General features: G+C 46.6%; 1 pseudogene; it reads left to right on the forward strand.

Moving 5' to 3' along the window:
- The window catches only part of LOC123368711, a 34,888-nt pseudogene extending 21,388 nt beyond the window's left edge, over positions 1 to 13,500 (forward strand).
- The last annotated feature ends 4,253 nt before the right edge of the window (positions 13,501 to 17,753 follow it).

The following is a 17,753-nucleotide window of genomic DNA, read 5'->3' on the forward strand; positions in this document are numbered from 1 at the left end:
TCAGGTGACTACATCTGAATTTCAACTTGAAAACAGAAATCTTGTTTTTATTTGGCCCCTTGAGAATTCTTCTGAAAATCAGAAAAGCAACAGCTTGTGAACATTGTCCTGGTGCGTGTGCACGTACATTCGCACACATTGCACGGAGTGTTCACTGCCTCAACAGCAACTTCCATACTGCTGAGATCTGCAAATAAGAACACAGAGCAGGATAATTAACTAATGAATTAACAACCAGACAAGCACTACCCTCTGCACTCCCACACCTCCAAGTAACTCCATTTACTTTCCCATGGTTCTCATTGCTCCCATCCTCCCCGGCAAGCTGCACATGCCCCAAGGACTCCACAACAGGAGGTGGGGGAGAACTCCAAAGTCTCTGGGCTGCATGGAGGAGGGGCCCTGAATGATATTCTCCCTCTGAGCCCAGAGCACGGTCATCTCAAGCTCCCAAAGAGCTACCTGCAAAGGAACGGCTCGTTCAGTGCCAAAACAAACCACAAAACGAGATCTGAAAACATAACAAAACAACTGAACAAATGACTAAAATCCAGCCCCTCACAAGCACAGACACCCACAGCTGCTGGTGCTCTTCATGATACATCCTGGCCCGGCAGGCCCACAAGCAGCTTGGCAGAGGGCAGTGGGAGCTGCTGACCCCATCACATCTTCTGCAAGTGAGAGGATGTTACCATTCACAACCTATGTGCATATTTTAGGGCAGGACAGAACCATTTAAAGGAGGCAATGCAGCAAACTAAAAATATTAAGAGAGAGCATACACTGTAAGCCATGGACATTATGCTCCTAGTTCAGGGAGCTGTATTAAGAAGTGTGGGTCAGATGCAACAAGCCACAGGCCTGCAGCACTTGCAGAGTGTGCTGTTTGTGGACATAGTGCACCAAAGTGATATGCTCACTTTGGCCTTTGTAGCTTAAGGAGCGATCTGCTGCCAGGTGAATGGGATGCCTATACCACACCGAGAGAGAGTGAGTTGTGGCAGTCCAACAGAACGGTGACAAAGCCATGGACAACAGTGGCTAAGGGCTAGGGAATAGAAGTGCGGAAAAGAATTAAACGGAACATCATTTTGCTGTTTCCAGGCCCCGATGGCCTAAAGTAATTCCATGTTGGGGGCGGGGGGAAAGGTGGTCTCCAAAAGGGAGGAGGTTATAAATCCACTACAGAAATTCATGGACTCATAGATTGTAAGGCCAGATGGTATCATTACATCATCTAGTCTGACCTCATGTATACCAAAGATCATTAAATTTCACCCAGTTACCCCTGCACTGAGCCCAGTAACTTGTCTTTAACTAAAGCATCTTCCAGAAAGGCATCCAGTCCAGCATTTTTTAATCTCTTTCTACAAGGTTGGGGGCAGGTCACAGTAACTTCAATGTCAGTATGACAAAGCCTTCTGTCTGGGAACTGTTTACATGTTGGCTGTGAAGGAAGAGTTTGCTACACAATGGAAGCCCAAATACTGAAACCTCAAACTTTGCCAACAACAGCATATGTACGAGACATCACAGCCACCTTTATCCACAGAGCAAATTCTTGCCGACACCAATCCCAATGTGATCTGTGAAGCTAGGCAAATGCACTGCCCTTTTCCACAGCAGACTGTGGGTGACCAATGGAATATGCACTGATTTCTCACTGCGAAGTAAAGGGAATGGAAAAACTGTATAAAAATAAACTGTAATAGAACCTCAGAGTTACAAACACCAGAGGTATGAACTGACCTGTCAACCACACAACTCATTTGAAACCAGAAGTAGGCTATCAGGCAGAAGCAGAGGGGGAAAAAAGAAGCAGCAGCAAATACATTATGTGACTGTTAAATATAATCTACTAAAAAAATAAAGGGAAAGTTTAAAAAAAATGACAAAGTAAGGAAACAGTTTCTGTGCTTTTTTCATTTAAATTAAGATGGTTAAAAGCAGCATTTTTCTTCTGCATAGTACAGTTTCAGAGTCAGTTGTTCACTCATAGTAAAGTATTCAGTCAGTATTCAGTGGTAAACTTTTGAAAGAACAACCTTAACGTTTTGATCAGAGTCACAAACATTTCAGAATTATGAACAACTTCCATTCTCAACGTGTTCATAACTCCAAGGTTCTACTGTTTTAATGAGAACTAACTGTAAAAATGGGACCACTTCCTCCTGGCCTTTTGAAGAGCTAATGTGTCAAATTGGTGTCAAATGAATCAAAGTTTTTTTCCCTAAAAAGTTGGTTGGTATTTCCAAATGTTTAATGTGTCCCAAATAGAACACTGAGTCCCTGGGGAAGGGCCCCACTCAGATGGGCACACAGGCATGAGGGAAAAAATTGTCAGGATGGATAGACTAGTAAGTTCAAAACACACTGGTGAGGAATCTCAGAGGAGTCTATACTATCACCTTAGCTTTGTAAAATGTGATACGGTGGACCAGTCATGTGAGCCTGAAGCTCACTCGCTCTGAGCCAGAATCACTGTCGGTAGGAAAATGACTTTCCAGGTACAAAAATTAAGCTCCATTAACCAAGTGATTCGAAAGGAGGTTTCATCGGCTTTATCCCATGACACCGGGGAATGGAGGTGTTACAACTTGGCCCAGTACCACTCTGTAGGATTGCCAGGCTGTTGTGAGTGGGACCCTGTCATGAATAGTTAGTAAAGGGTTAAAGCATAGTACCTGGTGGGCATCTGACCTGAGGACCAATCAGGGAAGAGAATTTGAAACTCCTAGGAGGGAACTTTTCCCTCTGTTTGGGGGGGTCTTTGTCTTTGGCCGTTTGGAGTTCAAGAGACCAGACGAGTTAATCAAGTCCCTACAAGTTCCACCTTTCTGAACTAATTTCTTCTAGTCAAGATAGTGAGTATTAGAAAGATACTTTGTGTCCTTATCTAATAATCCTATGTTTGCAATTCTGTGTGTTTGTTATTGATTATTCTTAATTCTGCTTGTACTGGTTGTACTGAGAAAGAGAGAGGATTCTCTCCAGAACTTAGCAAGGTTATACCCTATGAGTGCCCAGCTTGGATTCATAGAGATTCTGTATTTTCTTTTGTTCTCTTAATAAATTCTTTTCTTTTCTTTGGACTTGGTTAATTCCTTCCCTTGGGGAAATTCAGGGGAAGGGGAGGGGGAAGTGGGCTGCTTCCCTGTGTGTGTGAGATTCAAGGAGTTGAATCAGGGGGGAGGGGGAAGGTTCCTCCTCTGTGAATTGATCTGTGTTCCCAAGGGGGGAAACAGGGGTGTCCCGGCCCACGGAATTGACCGGGTGGTGGCAGCCGAAGGGAAGACCTACCCTAGGATTTTGGGGTGGGGGAAGACATGCGGGTCCTCACTTTGAAACCGCCCAGTTTCAAGTGAGGGTAGACTCTGACATGGTGGCAGTGGTGTTTCGGACCCAGAGAGAGAGGCAAGGCTTTTCTACCAGAGGCACTCTGAGGCAGTTTCAGGGTTAGAAGTATTTTCAGTTTTTGCAGGGCTTTCTGTTACAAAGCCCTCCTGTGGAGCGGTACTTGCGTCCATTGTGATACGAGGTACCACTCAGGATTCCTGAGGTGGGGGGAAGTGCTCGCCAAAGTACATTCCCATCCAACAGGAAAAACAGGTTTGGGGGGGGAAGAGACAAACCCTCCAGCCAGGTTTTTTTTTTTTTTCTCCCTGTGTCTTTTGAAAGGATCAGAAGACAGGAGAACACAAATCCCTGAGGAATAGACCAGATTTTTCTCAGGGGTATTGTTAGCAGCAGCCTTTCAGCTGGGCTGCTGGGTACAGCAACTCAGAGCAGAGGGAGACAGAGGAATTTTTTTTTACTCTTTCCCTCTTTCTCAGTACAAACCAGTAACATTACACAAACCACAATTTGCTATACAAAGGATTGATTTCTCTTTCTTTACTCAAGTTATCATAGCCAGGGTTAGGGACTGTCAAACACCACAGACAGTTCACTGACTGCATAGGGGTGTGGCCAGCACCAGAAGGCACACAATCATGAGTACTGGTGAAACAATTAGCAAACTTGACCTGGCCAGGCTGCAGGCTGAAGAAAAACAAAAAGAACATCAAAGACAGATGGAACTAATTATTGCAGAAAGGGCCAGGGAAGAAGCTAACCACAAGAGGGAGCTGGAGAAACAAGAGGCTGAGCACAAGAGACAAATGGAAATCCTGAGGGAGACCCACCAGCAGGCTCTGGAATTAGCAAAGACTAAGCAGCAGGAGCCAACCAATCCAACCCCTTTTCAACCTACTGATCAACCTTCTCGGAGAAAATTTCCCGCCTACAGGGCAGGGGATGATGTTGAGGCCTTTTTAGAAAACTTTGAGAGGGCCTGTATTGGATACCATCTTCCTAAAGATCAATACATGCTGGAGCTGAGGTCACAGCTCAGCGGAGAATTATCCCTGGTGGCAGCTGAAATGCCTATGGGCCAAATGAACGACTTTCAACTATTCCTAACCAAGGCCAGACTCAGAATGGGCATCACCCCTGATCACGCCCGTCAGCGTTTCAGAAACCAGAAATGGACACCGGAGGAGTCATTTCCAAAACACGCCTCCTACATTGAAAAGCATTTTTCTTCGTGGTTAGCAGGAGCCAATGTTCAAACCATGGACGAGCTAACCCTCCTGATGATGATGGAGCAGTTCTTGGATGGTGTTCCTGAGAACATTAGACGCTACATCCAAGATGGTAAACCAAAAACTCTCACTGAGGCAGGAGAGATTGGAGCCAGATGGATGGCATCGGTAGACAACACGACAGCTACTGCCAAGGGGAGCGAATCCAACAGGATACACACCGACACTAAACCCTACCGTCGCGGACCAATCAAACCCACACCTACAACCCACGGACAGTCACACTCTACCTCTTCTTCTACCTCACCAGTCTCCAGTAGACCAACACAAACCGGTGACCCATCAACTGGGCGATGTTTTCAATGCAATGATTTGGGGCATATCAAAGCCAAATGCCCAAAGAACCTAAACCGAGTGCAACTCCTTGCACCTTCACACCAAGGAAAGCCGGACATAGATGTATCTCAAATACCCTTAGAACATAGGGAAACTTTGCGAGTGGACGAAAAGGAGATCATCGCATGGAGAGACACTGCAGCACATGTGTCAGCTATCCACCGAACCTTCGTGGACCTCAAATTCATCAACCAGAAAACCAAAGTGACAATTCGACCCTTCATGTCAAAACCTGTAACATTACCTACAGTGCGTTTACCTGTCCAGTACAAGGGCTGGTCAGGGAAGTGGACTTTTGCTGTCTATGACAACCATCCGATTCCCATGCTACTGGGGAACGACTTGGCCCGACACATTGAACAGCAAAAAACAGAGGGAGTGGTTACACGCAGCCAAGCCAGACGAGCTGCCGGACCCATCCCTGTTCCTGAGCCATCCACCGGGACCCCGTCTGTGTTACCAGAGACCCAGACAGAGGTGGTGGAACCGGATCCCAGGCCAACACCGACAGCAGCCATAGTTCATCCAGTCCCAGAACCGGAACTGGAAGGACACCCAGCGCCAGCACCGGCGCCAGCTATTACAACTCCACCGCCAGAGGGCGACAACGGGCCTGAACTGGAAAAACCAGCAGACAACCCTACCCAAGAGGCTCAGCCGGAGCCTGAAATGACGCCTTGTGCACCAGCGGAGAGCGGTTCACAGTCAACGGAAACAACCTCATCACCTACATCGCTCCCAGAGGAACTGGTGTCTCCCGCCTCAAGGGAACAGTTCCAAGCAGAGCAGGAAGCCGATGACAGCCTCAAGAAAGCATGGGCGGCGGCACGCAGCAACCCACCGCCTCTCAGCTCTACTACCCGATCCCGGTTCGTTGTGGAGAAAGGACTGTTATACAAGGAATTTCTTTCTGGTGGACACCAGGAGGGCTGGCATCCTCAAAAACGGTTGCTCGTTCCGACCAAGTACCGGGAAAAGCTCTTAAGCTTAGCCCATGATCACCCTAGTGGCCATTCTGGGGTGAAACGAAGCAAAGACAGGTTGGGAAGGTCCTTTGACTGGGAGGGGATGGGCAAGGCGGTAGCCACTTACGTCCGGACTTGTAAGGTATGCCAAACGGTAGGAAAACCCCAAGACCAGATCAAGGCCCCTCTCCAACCACTTCCCATAATGGAGGTCCCATTTCAGCGAGTAGCTGTGGATATTATGGGTCCTTTCCCAAAGAAGACCCCCAGAGGAAAGCAGTACATACTGACTTTTGTGGACTTTGCTACCAGATGGCCGGAAGCAGTAGCTCTAGGCAACACCAGGGCTAACACTGTGTGCCAGGCCTTAACTGACATTTTTACCAGGGTGGGTTGGCCCTCTGAAATTCTTACAGATTCGGGAACAAATTTCCTATCAGGGACCATGAAAGACCTGTGGGAAACTCATGGGGTGCATCACTTGGTTGCCACCCCGTACCATCACCAAACTAATGGCCTAGTGGAAAGGTTCAATGGAACTTTGGGGGCCATGATCCGCAAATTCGTCAATGAACACTCCAATAATTGGGATCTAGTGTTACAACAGTTGCTGTTTGCCTACAGGGCTGTTCCACATCCGAGTTTAGGATTCTCACCATTCGAGCTGGTGTATGGCCATGAGGTTAAGGGGCCATTACAGCTGGTAAAGCTGCAATGGGAGGGGTTTACACCTCCTCCAGGGACTAACATTCTGGACTTTGTAAGCAACCTTCAAAACACCCTCCGAGACTCTTGGGCCCTTGCTCGAGAGAACTTAAGAGATGCTCAAGCGGAGCAAAAGGTCTGGTATGATCGACATGCCAAGGAGCGGTCCTTCAAGGTAGGAGACCAGGTCATGGTCTTGAAGGCGCAACAGGCCCATAAGATGGAGGCGTCCTGGGAAGGACCATACATGGTCCAGGAGCACCTGGGAGCTGTTAACTACCTCATAACATTCCCTGATTCCTCTTTAAAGCCTAAAGTGTTTCATGTTAACTCTCTAAAGCCCTTTTATCCCAGAGAATTACAGGTCTGTCACTTTACAGTTCAGGAAGGAGATGACACCGAGTGGCCTGAAGGTGTCTACTACGAAGGTAAAAGAAATGGTGGTGTGGAAGAGGTGACCCTCTCCACAACCCTACAACGTCTACAGCGGCAACAGATCAAGGGACTGTGCACTGACTTCGACCCCTTGTTCTCAGCCATCCCAGGACGGACTGAGCAAACCTACCACTCCATTGACACAGGTAATGCTCACCCGATTAGAACACCACCCTACCGGGTGTCACCTCATGCCAAAGTTGCTATTAAACAGGAGATTGACAACATGTTGGAGATGGGTATCATCCGCCCTTCTACCAGTGCATGGGCATCTCCAGTGGTTCTGGTTCCCAAACCAGATGGGGAAATACGCTTTTGTGTGGACTACCGTAAGCTCAATGCTGTAACTCGTCCAGACAACTATCCAATGCCACGCACTGATGAGCTATTGGAAAAGTTGGGACGTGCCCAGTTCATCTCTACCATTGATTTAACCAAGGGATACTGGCAGGTACCACTAGATGAACCCGCCAGGGAAAAATCTGCCTTCATCACCCATGCAGGGGTGTATGAGTTTACTGTGCTTCCGTTCGGACTGCGGAATGCACCTGCCACCTTCCAAAGGCTGGTGGATGGTCTACTAGCAGGATTGGAAGACTGTGCAGTTGCATACCTCGATGATGTGGCCATTTTTTCTGATTCATGGCCCGAACACCTAGAACATTTGAAAATGGTTTTAGAGCGCATCAGGCAGGCAGGACTAACTGTTAAGGCCAAAAAGTGTCAAATAGGCCAAAACAGAGTGACTTACCTAGGACACCAGGTGGGTCAAGGAACCATCAACCCCCTACAGGCCAAGGTGGAGGCTATCCAACAGTGGCCTGTCCCAAGGTCAAAGAAACAGGTCCAATCCTTCTTAGGTTTGGCCGGATATTACAGGCGATTTGTACCACACTACAGCCAAATCGCTGCCCCACTAACTGATCTGACCAGGAAAACCCAGCCAAATGCAGTTAAGTGGACTGATGAGTGTCAGAAAGCCTTTACCCAGCTTAAGGCGATGCTCATGTCGGACCCTGTATTAAGGGCCCCAGACTTTGACAAACCCTTCCTAGTTACCACCGATGCATCTGAATGTGGGGTAGGAGCGGTACTAATGCAGGAAGGACCGGATCACAACTTCCATCCTGTCGTGTTTCTCAGCAAGAAACTGTCTGAGAGGGAAAGCCACTGGTCCATCAGTGAAAAAGAATGTTACGCCATTGTGTATGCCTTGGAAAAGCTACGCCCATACGTTTGGGGCCGACAGTTCCAGCTACAAACTGACCATGCTGCGCTAAAGTGGCTTCACACCAACAAGGGAAACAACAAGAAACTTCTCCGCTGGAGCTTAGCTCTCCAAGACTTTGACTTTGACATTCAACACATTTCAGGAGCTTCCAACAAAGTTGCTGATGCACTCTCTCGTGAAAGTTTCCCAGAATCAAGTGGCTAAAAACTGTTCTTAATATGTTTTCATGCTTAGTAGTCGATGTAATAGTGCATGTGTTTTATTACTCTGGTTGTTTTACAGTTCTAGGAGGAAATCGCCGCCAGTGGATCCCACTGTGACGATTTGGGGGGCGTGTCATGAATAGTTAGTAAAGGGTTAAAGCATAGTACCTGGTGGGCATCTGACCTGAGGACCAATCAGGGAAGAGAATTTGAAACTCCTAGGAGGGAACTTTTCCCTCTGTTTGGGGGGGGTCTTTGTCTTTGGCCGTTTGGAGTTCAAGAGACCAGACGAGTTAATCAAGTCCCTACAAGTTCCACCTTTCTGAACTAATTTCTTCTAGTCAAGATAGTGAGTATTAGAAAGATACTTTGTGTCCTTATCTAATAATCCTATGTTTGCAATTCTGTGTGTTTGTTATTGATTATTCTTAATTCTGCTTGTACTGGTTGTACTGAGAAAGAGAGAGGATTCTCTCCAGAACTTAGCAAGGTTATACCCTATGAGTGCCCAGCTTGGATTCATAGAGATTCTGTATTTTCTTTTGTTCTCTTAATAAATTCTTTTCTTTTCTTTGGACTTGGTTAATTCCTTCCCTTGGGGAAATTCAGGGGAAGGGGAGGGGGAAGTGGGCTGCTTCCCTGTGTGTGTGAGATTCAAGGAGTTGAATCAGGGGGGAGGGGGAAGGTTCCTCCTCTGTGAATTGATCTGTGTTCCCAAGGGGGGAAACAGGGGTGTCCCGGCCCACGGAATTGACCGGGTGGTGGCAGCCGAAGGGAAGACCTACCCTAGGATTTTGGGGTGGGGGAAGACATGCGGGTCCTCACTTTGAAACCGCCCAGTTTCAAGTGAGGGTAGACTCTGACAGACCCAATCACTGGGTGACACCTGCTTCTAAGCCAGGTGAGCCTGGGTGTGGTCTAGTTCCTGTTTCCAGGTCTGGATCTTTGGGGTCATTCCTCAGCCCTCTTGTCTGATGTCCTTCCTTGGAATGTGAGGCGCTGCCTTCCCATTGCCCTAGACCCTGAAATCAGTGTCTGAGATCTCCCAAGTCCCACCTCCAGTCAGACTCTCACCCTGCTCCAGCGCTCCACCTTGGTTGTGGGCTCTCTGGGCTTCTAGCTTGTCACCTTCAGGGATAATGTAGCAGGAAAGCAAGGAACACAGGCTTGGCACAGGGGCTTATTAATCAGAGACTTTGTCTTCAAAGCACTCAGGAGTTACAGATCTTTGAAAAACAACAGAAGTCCTGAGATCCCGCCTCCCTGAGTCTGGTTTGGCCCTTCCCATGAGTCTGAGGCATGTCAGGGTTTCAGGCTGGGCAGAGTCCCTCTTGCCCTCTCTCGCTACTGTACATCCTGCTTACATGTCATGATGGTCATACCCATCCCCTGCACAGGGCAGCTCTGGGGTCTCTGTCCCCTTGCCATGTGACCCACTGGGTTGCCCCAGCACTCTCTCCTAGTCATGCTTGCCCTGCCTGTGGCCCCTCTGTTCCAAGGGATTGGGCCAAAAGTTGAGATAATCACAGTCAATGACTCCAGAGCATAGTCCTGATGGCTTCTTACTGACAGTCCTTCAACTGCCTGTCAAGCACCTTTCCTGCTCAGGAAATGCTGTTCAATGGGTTTGTCCTGGGCAAGTTCAGACATGTGTTCAACAGCTAATACAAAATGGGCTTTGTAATTTTGTACAGTCACGCATGCACGCACCCCTCTCTGACACAGGATTTCAAAAGTGTCAAGCCCTATATGAAGCGGATAATAAGGGCTGCAGGGACGGGACACTTTGTCTACTTCCTGAGAGGCTGGAATAGCTGCTAAATGCCTCTGTGTGGCATCAGTCTCTAGGATAGACTCGGATGAAGGAGTCAGTCAAACTGCTTTTCTGTGGAGATAATAGAGAGCACCATGTGGACCTGCTTGCACCCTGCCAGAACCTCTTTCCACTGGTAGATGGGGAAGGATAGCTCAGTGGTTTGAACTTTGTCTTGCTTAAATCCAGCAGTCCTTGAGAGGGTCATTTAGGGATTTGGGGTAAAAATCTGTCTGGGGATTGGTCCTGCTTTGAGCAGGGGTTGGATTAGATGATCTCCTGAGGTCCTTCCGACCCTGATATTCTATGATATGATTCTAGGAAGACATGAGGCTCCTGCATATGGCCTGTGCCCTGTCTGGAGCCAAGCTGTCAGGAAGAGGGCTCCTGAGATGTAGCAAGGTGCCTTTGTTCTGTGTTAGCAACCAAGACCAGATTCAGCCCAATGGAGTTGGCTTTGGACAGCTGCATGTGGCCTAGCCAGTAGGAGTCTATGAAGATTATAGAATCCTTGTCTCTTCTGAGATGCACCAGTGCCTGTGTCACCAGAAGCAGATATTAAGGTCCACAGGAGCATTCTTCTCACGGAGGTAGAGAGAGCCCCCTTGCTAACATTATCTATTCTCCAGGCTATCAGCAGAAGGCTGGTAGGTTCTTGTTCAGGGATGTGGCAAAGAGAGACCTCCCTCTCTCTCTTGTGCCCTTTGAGACTGGGCTCTCTAGGGAAATTCCAGCCTTTTCTAATATATGGTTGAGAGAGATGGGGGTGGGGGGGTGAGACTTGAGACGTGGCAAATTGGAGCCACCCCTGAATCCTGAATGTTCAATACTAAGTCTTCCATAGATGGTGGCTTATTTGCTGAGTCCTCAATTGAGAAGATGCTGCAAGAAAGAAGAAAAGGCTCCTCCCATCCACAAAACTTCTTATTAGCAGATGCCCAAGTGTGTCTGCTCAGAGATGGAAAACACTCATATGGGAATACAGGATCAGTGAGAGCTACAGATGCACGTGGATTGAAATCCACACATAACCATGTGATCCCCACCATCCATTACTACAGATCTGTGATTTCTCCCTCCCCACTCCCATTCCCAAATAAAAGAATCTTTCTAGAAACCCACGGCGGGACTGGACAGACAGAAGTTCTCATTTTCCTCTCTGCTTATCTCCTGCAGGTTTTGTGATTGCCGTTTGACAGCTGCTTGCTGTGAGGATCTCTCCTCTATTCTTGGTACCAAACAGACCTTGGTCGAGTTGCACCTGGCAGGAAACAGCCTGGGAGAATTAGGAGTGAAGCTGCTGTGTGAGGGACTGAAGCATGTGAACTGCAAACTGCAGAAACTGAGGTGTGTATTTACCTTTTTTTTTCCGTAAAAGACTCCATGGAGTGTGAGGATGGTGCAAGACTGTGGCTCCCTGCAGGTACATGAAGGGGGTGTCTACATTGCAAAAAAACCGCACAGCAGTGAATTCTCAGATCCTGGATCAACTGATCCAGGTTCATACTACACGACTAAAAATAGCTGTGTAGTGAGGCGGTGTGGCTCCCCTCCACCCTGGAGCGGGACGAGCCCATCCGGAGATCGGAGTGGGCGGAGCTAGGGAGCTCGGAACCCTCCCCTCAGAGGGTCAGGCGGTGACCTGGAAGTATAAAGGCTGGCCCTCAGAGCTCACTAGGGAGCCAACCGCCGGGCAGGCCAGACGTCTCCAGCCTAGCCCACGACTGGGAAAACCCCGCGGATCAAGGTGCACTCCAGGACTGGCCTGACTTGCCCTGCGCTCGCTACCCGGAGGAGGGGCCGGGCCTGTCGCTCACCCTCTGCCCCGAGGAACCCATGGTGCTGGACCCCCGGAGTACACCACCCTGACCCAGGTACTACCCAAGGGGGAGTCTGGAAGTAGCCTGGGGGCAGCCGGCCCTAGCACTGCCAGAGCCCACGTCAGTGTGTTGTGGCAAATAGAAGCTAGGCACTTCCCATGGCCCCTCCAAGCTCACAGAGAAAAAGTTTTGAACGGTTTCACAGCCGCATTTTGGGATTCACCAGCCCACTGAAAATGCAGCCACCCTCTACCCTCACCTTCAGCTTAGCTGAATGCACACTTGTGGAACACAGGCTAATGGACATAACAGATGCCCATAGAAGGACCCCAGTGTAAACTTCTCTTTTACAATCCCACTTCTGCCAACACCAAGGTTAAGATTCATTGCTGAGCTTCTAAGAGGCGCAGCAACAATCTCACATTCCAGAGAGAGAGTGGAGCTAAGTGGATTTAAACCACCTTTACACCTCCCAGATTCAGGGCTGCTCCAGGTATTCGAATAGTTCCCTAGTGTAAACTAGAGCTGCTCTGAGATCCCCAGGCTGCTAATGGACAACTCTGCAGCTTGCAACAGATGAGAATCCCAATAGCTGGCAAAGCAGAGTAATTGTTCTAAAGGAAAAGTTATTCTGATTCTGGAAGAGTGTCCACACAGGGAGCTATTCTGGTCAATGTCCTTGTATAGACAAGCCCTCAGTATCTAGCCATCATGTTTAAGGCCTGATCTACACTTAAAATTTAGGTCAACATAGCTACAAGGCTCATAGGTGTGGAAAAGTCAATTAAAATAAAAATAAATTAAAAATTCAACCCCTGGTGTAAATGCAGCTAGATTGAGACAAAAGGACAATATATCTTCAGTTTGTCTATTTTGGTCATAGTCTCCTTGATCTGGGTGATATTTCTTTCTAAAGCACTGAGACTTTTAGTCTATAAGAAAGAGAAACTCTAATGTACAACTGGCTTCCTATATAATTCCCTTATTCTTCATTTTTCACACCAGTCTCTATGCATTTGTTTATTGATATGTTGCAAATCCTTAGATTAAGGGTCATGGGGACTATAGTAAATGCTTCTTGGCTTTCCATGCTGGAATTTCAATTGAGAGGAGAGGACTGGATGGACAGACATGCTCATTCTCTAATCTGTGCATCTCTCTCTTTCAGATTGAAGGCTTGTAAACTCTCAGCTGCTTGTTGTGGGGAGCTCTCTTCCGCTCTCAGCAACAACCAGTTGCTGACAGATCTGGACCTGAGTGATAATCAACTGGGAGCTCTGGGAGTGCAGCTGCTGTGTGAAGGACTGAAACGCCAAATTGCAAACTGCAGAGACTAGTGTAAGTATTGACCAGTTTCCTCTATGTAAAGATCTTGGCAGGAGGTGTGGCTGGGGTACAATAAACTTCCTGCAGGTACGTGGTGAGGTTAAAATCTGAGTCTCTCCTATTAATGCCTCAGTTGGGGACACTTTCTCCCCACCCCCCAACATCTGAGAGCAATAAGGAGCCACTACCCAGGAGGACCCTTGCAGTGAATAAAAATCACCACTTGCAAACCAGGACAGCTCTGATCCCTCTGTTAACTATTTCTCCTCATGTCCAGTCACCCCCGCATCCACTTCTCATCCCTCTCCCCTGCTCTGTAGGGTAGGTGGTGGGAGGGACAGGAACAATCTCTATTCCTGAAGCCAAATGACATGCCCTCCTAGAGCACCGTCTAGCTGAGGATCTCAAAGCACTTACAGAGCTGAGGGAATTCACCTCCCACCCCATTGAGCCAACTGGAGACAAAATAATATAAGATTCATTTAAGTCAGTTCCTGCTGCCTTGATCCCCTCCTGCTCCTCTCTCTGTCCCTGACCCTGCCCCACCATCCAGGTTTGTGACCTCCCTGTTGATTTTTACTTCCTCACGTCCCCTCACCTACACCCAGGCTGCCATTGAATCTTCTCGGTTCTCCATCCCATGTCCTCCCGTCATCGTTCAGCCGGATGAAAGCAATTTTTGCTGCACACAACATCTGAATCATGGTCATCTGTGTATCTGATAATTCTGTTCTTTACTATAGTTTCAACCAATTTGCCTGGTAATAAAATTAAGCTTACTGTTGTAATTGCCAGGATCATCTCTATGTCGTTTTTTGAAATCAGGGTTATATTAATTTTCCTGCAGTCATCTGATACAGAGGCTCATTTCGGTGATAGGTTACATACCACAGTTAGTAGTTGCGCAAATTTCATATTTGAGTTCCTTCAGAACTCGTGCTTGAATAACATCTGGTCCTGCAGTAAAGACTGATGCAAAAAAATCCATTGAGATTCTTCCCAATGGCCTTATCTTCCTTGAGTGCTCCTTTAGCACCTCAATTGTCCAGTGGCCCCACTGGTTGTTTAACAGGCTTCCTGCTGCTGAGGTACTTAAAAACAACTTTCTGTTTATGTGTCTTTTTTGCTAATTGCTCTTCAAATGCTTTGATGGCCTGCCTGATTCTATTTTTACACTTGGACTTTCTCTTAAGCTTGGTTTTCCTCTGCTAGCCTCAGGACTTGCTCATGCAATACTCCAGGTGCCTATGAAATGCTACCTCACTTTGAAAAGGCTGCCCCGGGTCACTGTAAACACTTCCTGGGTTGCATCACTCGGTAGGAAGGTAAAATCTCCACGGAGTCTGAACTAAGGTGGAGTTGCTATAGGAGCTCACAAGGGGGCACAGGGGGTGCTGGAGCTCCACCACCCAGTCCCAGAGCAACTGAGGCTGCATGTCCTGCCCTTGGGAAAAGTGGTGACCCTTTAGACAGAGTACTAACGAAAACAAGCTTGCAGGTACAGTGATTTAGAAATAAATTACTATGTGAATTGTTTCAAAGACTATGACACTATCAATAGTGTTTTGTTAATACATCTTGCTCTGAAGGGGACATTTTCAGTACAGTATAATAGCAGGGAAAAAGACCTAAAAAGTTCTTTAAAAAAACTACCCACTGTCCCAGATCCACCCAAGACTTAGTTCTTTGGTCATTTCCATTGAGATAGGGAGGACCTGGGTTGGGTTATTTAGGGAGAAATAAATGGTTTGACACTGTTAAATTTTTAAAGGACATATTTTTAAAATTAATTTGAACTCAGAAATTAATTAACAGATTCACTAGCAAATTCTCAGAAAATTCATTCTTTAGTTAGGGTGTAGTGCTGTAAATACGAGGAGGACGTGGCTTAAATATCTCCAGAGTCAACAACTGGACACAGACAGATTAATAGGGGAGTACAAGGAAACAAGGAATTAATATGGTCAGCATGAAAGGCAGTGACCTCAGCACACCACCGTGAATCCCTGCTTAAGTGGAAGCAAACTCAGCCTTATCTGTGGCACTACCTCCATGCTATCCAGTACATACATTGCACTTTGAGCCACATGGAAATTTGTTTCAGTGTTGCAGAAAAGTTAGTTTGTCATTTAGTTCTGCTTTACTGGTTAGAAAAATATCGATAATTTTCATCTCAGTTGCATATATGTCTATATTTTGCACTAAATCCTGATCTTATTAAAGACAAGTGGCAAAACTTCAATTGACTTCAAACTACCTGAACTCTAATAATGCATATGCAGAAGGGGAAAGAGTTAAGATTTCACCTGTACGTTTAACTTTGCTGTTTCCTAACTCTTGTGTAACACTGGTAAAACTGTTTGTCATCTATGTAGCCCCTTCTTTGTTTAGGACCAGAATGTGGTATATTGCTACCCAGGTCGAGTCCAACTTCCTCTGATGTTTCATGGGGAAACCAAAGGAAACCAAACCTCAAATATTTGGGCGGGATATTTTCAGTGTGTGGTGAAATTTGGAACTAAAACCCTACAGATTTTAATAACATTTTTTCCAAACCCAAAATATTTACGTAGAGAGGAGAGATGCTGTTGTTTTGTTTTTCTGAAAACTGTGATGTTCCTGGGGGGGAACCTCCATGATGTTTCCCACAAAATTAAAATTTAATTATTAAAATTAAATTAATTATAATTTAAAATTTCTAACCAGCTCTAATGCTGCTCCATGACTCATCAATGTATATGAATGGTGCAATCTGAGGATTAAGTTACTTCCCAACAAGAGAGACTGTCTCAGAATCTTGTCCATCATGAATAATTTCTGCATTGTTTGCTTCCTATTATTTTAGCTTTCCATCCTGCTAGCTACATTTCACTTTATTGGTTAGTCAAATAAGATAAAATAGGGTTACATTAAAAAGAAAATGTTTCTATCTCAGGAAAATAAAGTGGATTACTCCATTATTTATCTCAGCTTGGTTCAAATATAACCCTACCCGCTGATGAAAGCTGGCATTTACCGAAAGGCTTCAAAGGGTTTACATTAGTAAAAGGATGGATTTTTAAGTTGAAGTGTTTATTGCTAGTTTATAAAGCCAATACAGATTCCCTGGAGTTTTCAGATCTCTTGATGAGAGAATCGCACAATTAAGTAACTAAGACTCATGTTGCAGACAGCCATTTTGGGTACAGAATAACTGCCCTCAGATATATTGTTCTGTTGGGAGTGGGGGTGCGAGAAGAGATTTTTACTCATGCCCACTATTTCTATTCCTGTTTTCTTGCACAGGGATAATGGATCTTCCACATTTGGGTGGAAGAAGGTCCAAAATAAAGCTCCAATTTCTGATTCTATTCTATCTAGACTTACATCACCATAATATCTGAGCATCTTCCTGCTGTGTATTAAGTGACATGATTATTTGTTCTCACTTCTTCTCCCCATTAGTCCTGGGGGAATTCTGCACCATTGCACAATGCGCAATTCACGTCGCATTAATATTCTGTGCAGAATTTCCTTCACCTCCCCTAGATTTGGTAATGCAGAGCTGCTGGCTGCCACTAGGGGCCGCTGGACCCAGAAGAGCCCAGCTCCCAGCTTGCCCATAGAAGATGCTGCCAGGATAGAGAGATGGAGATGAAGGGTTCCCGGCACACCCTGAAAGGAGGAGGTGACATGCAGGAAACGCCATACAAGCACAGGGCCCAGCGTCGGGTTGTTTCTCCCTCTGGATCCCTGGGCTTTGGAAAGGGAGGAGTGCGAGTGTCTGGGCTTGGAAGGCTGCAGCTGGGCTCGGGGGGACAGTAGGGGTCCAGGTGTCTGTGCCAGGGGGGCCCTGTGGCTGGCAGGTATTTTGAAAAATTACCCAAATAATTGAAACCAGTGTGATTATATAGTGCTAGTTTGACAAATTAAACATGCAGAATTTTAAAATATTGTTTTGGTGCAGAATTCCCCCAGGAGTACCCCATGGAGAAATCTCTGTACAGTGGAGTATATTGTTGTGGTTGAGGTTATTAATTATTATTATTTATTATGAGCTGGTTTACACAGCTGGAACGCCAGAGGATTTCAGTGTAGTTCCTCTTGATTTGCATCTGTTTATAGCTGTTTAAGAGAGACCTGAATCAAATCTGACTTCCGATTTCAATTTTCAGTGTAACGGCCTCGAAACCCGCCTGTCACAAGCACCCCCTCTCTGGCGGATAAGTGCCTACAGTCACTCAGTTTGGAATGGGGCAGAACCCACTGGTTCAGATTCTCTCTTTAGAAGGAATTT

The sequence above is a fragment of the Mauremys mutica genome, chromosome 4, assembly GCF_020497125.1.
Source record: "Mauremys mutica isolate MM-2020 ecotype Southern chromosome 4, ASM2049712v1, whole genome shotgun sequence".
NCBI classification, from domain to species: domain Eukaryota; kingdom Metazoa; phylum Chordata; order Testudines; family Geoemydidae; genus Mauremys; species Mauremys mutica.